The sequence below is a fragment of the Wyeomyia smithii genome, chromosome 3, assembly GCF_029784165.1.
Source record: "Wyeomyia smithii strain HCP4-BCI-WySm-NY-G18 chromosome 3, ASM2978416v1, whole genome shotgun sequence".
Classification (NCBI taxonomy): domain Eukaryota; kingdom Metazoa; phylum Arthropoda; class Insecta; order Diptera; family Culicidae; genus Wyeomyia; species Wyeomyia smithii.
Genome location: NC_073696.1, coordinates 127,170,547 through 127,178,375, shown reverse-complemented (window position 1 = coordinate 127,178,375; position 7,829 = coordinate 127,170,547).

Genomic DNA, 7,829 nt, shown 5'->3' with positions numbered 1-7,829 from the left:
CAATTGGTTTGATACTCTCTGTTATGGAAAACCTTGTTGTTGGTTTCAACCAAAATAGACAGCGGTTTAGTAGCTAGACCTGCGAAATCAAACTTAACTAGCCGGATAAGCATATTTTGCTGTTTCTTAACAGCTGTAAGCATCGGCGGGGATTGGGGGGACTAAGCACTTTTTAAATCATTTGTCTAAACTTTAACTGAGCTTTTTGGTTACCGAAAAAAAGTTTTACCTTGCAATTTCGAAACTCGTCAATCATTTTGATTTTTTTTTTCAACTACGACTCATTTCAACTAGCCTTTAAGGTGGAGCAGGTTTAAGCACTAAATTTCGTTCGTTCATGCCTCTGTTACTTCAAATTTTCGATTGGATTGAGTTGACTTACCCAATTGTGCATCATATACTAAAGTCACAGAGAAACAGCCGTGCAACTAATTTTCGTAAAAACGATTTTTGTGTTTTGCTAATAAGCGTGTACGCTTGTTAATAGCAACATTAGTGGCATTACTGCCTAATGAACAAAACTTCGGGTATTTCTTGCCTCCTGCTTCTTTTGAACGTGTAGGAATCGTTCTAACATAAATTCGGACCATGATAAATTCTACATGACAATAACCAATTCCGATGTAGAAATATTCGATTCAAATCCTCGTTTTAGGTTGCCCCAGGGGCGAAAATGTAAGGGACAAGCTAATATGATATAAATTCTTGCCGAAATAGAGACTTACTGTGTCCTTTTTAAAATTATTATACTTTATCAACACAAAATGTTCAATTTACAATCAGTTTTGCGATAAAATTTCATGAAACAAAACTTTCTCCAACAAATTCAATCTTCTTGTAAAAGTGCTGGCACTGAATTGAAATAGAGCTGGCATGAAACAAAAGCAGAGTTGGCACATAGTAATTCCAATGCTTTGATTTTGGTTTTGACAGTTAAAAAATGCGTTTATTAATATTCACTATTGAAAAATAATAATAGCACCTACACGACCAAAATAATGGCTCATGTTTCATCTTGTTGCAAAATTATTCTGAAAGAAGAGGTCCTTTTAGAAGAAAAAAAGTTTTTTGTTAGAAAAACTTTTTTTCTTTAAGAGGATCCCTTTATTCAGAAGAACTTTGGGCAACGGAACTGTCTATCTGAAAAAAACTTATTTAAATAAAATCTGAGAAACCGAGATTTTTCAAATATCACTTCTTGTTTTTTAGTATAGAATCTCAAATTCAAGTATCTCAATATTTTAAACTTTTTTAAAAGTCATCCCTTCGCAACTTTTCTCTATCTCGTTTTTTTATTCAGACATATCGATTTATTAAAAAAACCTTCAGCCCTTTTGAAATGTTAATACATATAAATTCAAAAAAAAAAAAAACATTTGCAAAGTTAGTAAAAGTACTAAGGCCTACACGCAAAAGCTGGAGTGTGCGTAACCAGATCATTTATGAGCGAAATTAGCGCATTTACTGATTAAATTTGGAACCAGTACAAAGCATGTGCGTTGGACATAACACATTTGAGACTCTAGTCTATTGGGTACTGACAAAATAAAGAAATTAATGTCTGATCGATTCACTTCCATGAATCAGGTCATTTGAAAACATCAATCAATCATTAACAATAAACAACACTTTAGATTTGTTAAAAACATTCTGCATTTAACTATGACTTTGGTTTTATTCACATGCTTTCGGTTTCGCGTTACTGGCACCAACATCAATAACTTCTGCGACACCAAGGCTCGTTATTGGCTGTTTCGGTTGCTAACGATTTTTAAGAATGCACGAGTCGTTGATACGCACCGGCTCGCGAAAGTAAAGAGCGGTTTCTTGAGCGCCTCGGAACTGATTGTTCGCCCGAAACCAAAGTTTACCGAAACCATACGATTTGTGTGCATATGATACATATTCTGATTTTGATCTCTGTCAATGTATTGCTTGTACAACTTTTGCGTTATGCGTTTCACGCATTCGTTGTGCGAAGTCAGAGCAAATTCTGTGCGAATTGAGGAAAATATTGGATGAATCAAGCTTTAACTCTTGCGTGTACACACTCGCAAAGTCCCATTAAATTCTGAGAAGCCACTACCAACCGTTGGCGCGAAACCCTTCTCATCTTTGTCGAATTCTAGAAAAACCGTAATGATTCTTTTGCTTTTTATGAGATTTTTACCGTTTTTTCTAGCGACTTCGGGTTTTACTCGAATTATTCAGAATAATGTTTTTGTTAATAATTTATTTGAAGTTTCGGTTCAAATAAAGTTAAGAACCTTGAAAACATTGCTAATACATTCTATTGGCCTCAGCTCGAAAATTTTGTACAAGATATCGAAGTTTAAAAAAAAATGTATTTCGAAATAACAAAAGATCTCGACGATTTCTGAGACATTATCAGAGTGGCCACCCAACCGGGAGAACCGGGAAAAAACCTGGAATCGTTTGGAACCGGGAAAAACCGGGAAAAAACCGGGGATTTCACTGAACATTACAAGCCGGGGTGAGATTGTGCCAGTGGGGATGAGATTGTGCTATACAAACCCACACGGGTAAAAATATTTTCCCGTTTTCATGACCTTTCAGGTCATGAAATCATGAATGTTGTTTTCCGACAGAATCATGACCTATGACTCATGATATCATGATGTCAACCCCGAATATCATGAGCTATGAAAAGCGTTTTCAAGAATGTGACTCATGGCTATTATAAGCGTAACACATTGCTGTCGCATGGACTCATAGAATCATGAGTTATGACTCATGATACCATGGGTTGGACTCTGAATATCATGAGCTACTCAGAGCGTTTTTATAGATACGACTCATGACTGCTAAAAACGTAACACATATCTGTCAAACTGTGCGCCGGTATATTCAGTGATTGCAAGTTTAGAAACCGTGATTAATACCGTAGGTGGACTAGCGTATTTCATGTGCAAAACAAGGTTTTCGCGAGTGAACGTGTTGATAAAACATAAGACGAGTGTCCGGTTGCATAAATTTACTCAACACAGTATTATCAAGTGCGGTTGAAACTGACACAACTGTGGCAGAGAACATACGATTGCTGCTAGAATTGATGGATAAGAAGCTGTGCGGCGAGTGTCATCTGCCTATTAATGATTTGAAACCAGTGTCTGCGGTTTCTGCGATGCCTTTTGTCACATCGGCTAGCAATGTTGTGAAATTAACGGTCGTGCCCACAAGGATTTGTTCGCACAAGGGAAGGCAATGCTTATTTGTCCCGCCTGTAAAGATAAATTAGGCGGTAGAAGAATTCGTGCCTATTTTGCCGAAAAACTAAATAATGTGCCGGCTGTGCCAACGAATGCTGTTCAATTTAAACAGCTGTGTGTGTACGTGATGCTGCAAGCCGCGGCAGTAACTCGATCGATTTGAATGATCTATTGGTTGCATCTATCACCCCCGCTCCCCAATCAGTTAGGTGGTGGTTGTATTCGCTTCGCATGAACTGTAAACTGCAGATTGGTGAAATACCTGTGTGTTCTCCAACCAGGTTTTCTGACAAATTTCGCTAGCGGAAATTTGGAACTGTAAACTATCTTGACCAGTGCTGATAAAAGTCATTTTCCCCAGCAAAATTCTTCGAAAATTACAGCCAATCATTTCCAATTTTCACTCCCAATGATCGCAGCACTCTTTCAGATACACTAGATTTTCGTCCTAGTAACGTGCTGTTATACTCAGATGAAATAGATCGCGCGCATCGTTCACGGTTACGGAATGAAATTTGACGACAAATTCAACCAAATGATCTTCACTTCAAAGCGAAAAAAAACAAACAGTCCACTCAACCAAAATGAGCCTCACCGGAACACTTTTTCACTGACACTGACCGATGCCTCGACAATCTTCTTTAGCTGATAAACTGATTTTGTTGTCTTGCTTCCATCGCATGAAATATAATGAGGTGTTTTGACAGTTCACTTCCATGCAAAAAGCGGGAAGGGAGAACTCTGAAAGGATTGTAAAAAAATAGCGTTTATGGATACTTTTTTTCACTTTCACTCAAGAGTGTCAACAAATACCAACCCTGCTTGACACATCACTGAAGTTGAGCAAAATATAGACTTGTTTTTTTTTTACGTAGAACTACATTGCTCAGGAAGATCAGCTACATTGGGGTGAAAATGAAAATATAAAAACGGAAAAGGGGACAACATTTGTGTTTTTTAATGCTTATATGCCGCTTAGTTTCCAACGCATTCCCGTCATTTTTGTAGCAATCAATTGAAAATTACCCACGCATGAGCCACAAATACAGACAATTGTAATTTGATTATTTGAACTATTGTAGGTAGCGAACGGCTTCGGCAGTGGTTAAGATTGCTACAGAAAACCTGCCGAAGCCTTTCGCAACCCTACTATTGAAAATTGTTATTGAAAAGTGTTAAAATAACAAGAAATAAAACAAAATTTATTAAAAAAGTCTTGAAAAAGCAATCAGTTTACTAGTGAAGGATGGGTGCTAACTATGTAGCAGCGGGCAGCAGCGATAGCGAGTACCAGTAGCGGTAGTAGTAGCAGCGTCAGCGGTAAGTGTAACGGTAGCGGTTTCTAGTAAAAAGCTGCTTATGTGCGGTAGCGACAATTCCTCCAGTGAAAAACTGCCGTATTTTGGCAACACACAAACGGGGGGGTTGGCAATCAAAATCTGTCTGTCGTAAAATTTTTAGTCCGAAAAAAGCTTTTAATGTAAGGAATAGCACAGAGATGGGATAAGCATCATATCCTAAATTGAATTGAAAAACTTATTGTCCTTTTAAGGATGAACTAAATAGTCAATTGAAGAGTTAAAATTTTGTCGTTCATACATTACACCTTAATCAAAATGTTGGTGTGCCTTGATATAGACGATTGTAAATTCGATATGATCTTCATGTCTCAGTACGAGTTCGAAATTTAAATGTGCACCAAGGAACAAATAACTGAGTGACCAACTTTTTTATAAGTAGACCCTGTTGATGTTTTCCACAATAATGCGAAGGAGCCCAGTTTAGAGCAACCATCAACGTCAAACATTAGTTCTACTATTCAGGATGTCCATGATGTTTACCATATTGCTTTCTGAGAGAATTTGAGGCGACATTTTGATGACAACTTATAAACATTTAAGCATCTGATAGGAACAGCTTGTACTACATTCACACAGTTTATCTAACTATAATCGATCCGCTGCATCACGCCACGCCATTTCGATGCGTCTTGAAACAATTATTTTTGGCTGATCGTGCTCGCGAGTAGGGGAGTGAACGCGAATAAGACCGTAAATAGGAGTGTGTATCCATGGTTTCGGGAGCGAAGAAAACTCGCAAGCGTCAACACTAGGTGGTGTGAAATGGAGGAAGTGTGAAAAAACGAGAGACAGTTCGAATGGTGGAGGTACTCCATTGTGTGTGTGTGATTTCGGTAGCGACTGGAGCATACAACCATAAACCATTTGTAGTTTAAAAAAAAACTTTAAAACAAGTTGTTTTCCTTGTTTTGTGTTGCAAAATAATTTTTTTTGCGCATACTTTTTTCGGTAAGATAAAACTGTTATCTGCAACTTTTCTGAAGAAGTCACACCGATTAAACAAACCGTTCTATCTCTAAAAATATTTTTTAACCATCCATAAGGCAATCCACGGGTGACGTTCCACTGCTTGTACGTTTGTAATTGTTTTTTCAAGTTGCAAAACCAAAACACAACCAAACACAAAATCTTTTAATGCCGAAAAAAAAAATCTAAAGTGATATTTTATTATTGGGTAAAGGATTGTCACTAACCATACTGGAGCAATCGTTTGTTTTTCGTGCTTTTCGATCCGGGTTGCATCCAAGTTGCGACCGTTCGAACATACCTAAGGCTGTCAAAAGTTGAAAACTAACTGAAATCAGCTGACCGCACCTGTCTCGTCGATTGCCTTAGCAACATCCATAAATTACGTAACGCTAAAAACCCAATTTTTGAACCCCCACCCTCCCATATGTAACGAATAGTAACGCCAGAACCTACCCACCATAAAAATTACGTAACGCTGTAGAAGAATATGCCAAATAAAAATGCTCATATTTGGAAAGTCTCCCCATAGATTTTTTGTTACGTAACGCTGATCTTACCTCCCTCTCCCCTGTATAACAAATCGTAATGCCAAAAAATATATATCCCCCCTCCCTCCTATAGGTATTACGTAATTTATGGATGCCGCCAAATTATTCGTGACCAAAAACAAAAAATAATAATGGCACAAAATGACATCTTCAGCCCATAAGAACATCTATGCAAAGTGCAAATGCAATGCTATGCAAATGACATTCAAAAAAAATAGATAAGAATCATTTTGTGTTCTCTAATGTCATCGATAAAGATTTACAGTACTTTTTTCAGAAAAAATGAAATCCGCTAGGAAAAACGATCAAAAATGGTTGAAATGTTATTATAAATTGATTAGGGTATCGAACGTCTTTGGCAGGTTTTTGCATAATACTGCTGCAGAAAAGCTGCCTAAGAAAACTTATTAATTCATGTTTTACTTTGTTTTGCCGTGCAAATCATAAATAATACTGACTGTCGAACTTGTTACTACAAACGCAAATCCTTAAACCCGTAACGGTTTGGCATCTAAGACCGTGAACAAAATCTGATCTTTTACGATTTTTAGTTTTAAGTTGAAAAATTATAATTTCAATAATTCATAATCATGAATCAAATTCCTACTTATCAGAGTAATGAATCCAATTCAAAGTTTATGAACTTCATTCTAAGTTTAATGGATTTTTATTGTAGTTTCATGAAATAAATTACTGACTTCATAAACCAAAACACGAATTCAAATATAATGTCTAATTTCATTCGTGGAACGCTAGATCACATGAATTATATTTTCAGTTTCGTGATCGATAAATCATGACATTAAGATTCAATGAACCAAAGTGAAGTTTCATAAAATAAATGTACACCCAGTCCGCACAAATGACATGTTGGTGACCTTTGAGAGAAGATTAATATTCGTATTAGGAATATGTTCTGTAAATGGTCAGGAATGCTGAAAAAGCGTCGAAATGGCGGGGCTTAGAGCCCTATACAATTTTCTGCATTTACATGTTTTCAACTGTGTGATATTTATAGGAGAAACCAGAAACGTTTCTAATTTTGTTTTAAGTTGTCATCGCGAGTCGTATTTTTATCAACACATTCATGAATATTTTTCGTGACAAAGTTCTAAAATAAAATATACTGTTCGTGACCAACTCCCGAACATTGCTATTCAATTTTTTTTATTTCGCCGATGAAATTTAGAAATGATTGAACGTGTACATATTAGCAATAACAAAGAACAAGTTGAATTTGCGATGAATGCCAAAAGCTATTTTCAAATGCAATCCCATTTTCATGGAGAAAGTATGTCGCCTACCCCTTAAAATTTTCGCGCGCCGTCCCAAAAATTAGGTTTTAGATACTATTCGTAAAATTATAAATATTTTAGAAACACTAAAAATTTATTGTTTTTTTTAAGCGTCTGTCTGTTAATGGATAACTCTTGTTGTAATTTTGTTACAAAATATATGAAAATTATCAAGGAAAACTTCTAAATCATATTATGGTTTAATTTTATAATATATGTACTACTTTCGTCAAGCATTGCCTCCATTCTAGTGAGCCAACAAACTTTAGGTGCCTGTCACCAATTCTTGGTGACTTCCGTAAAAAAGATGCATTCCTCTTAATAACGGTTATGGATCATTTCTTTATTCTTCAATAAACATCAATTAATACGGGGACTCTTTTGAGACTAATCGAACGTTAGTTTCGAGAAATATGTGACCTTATT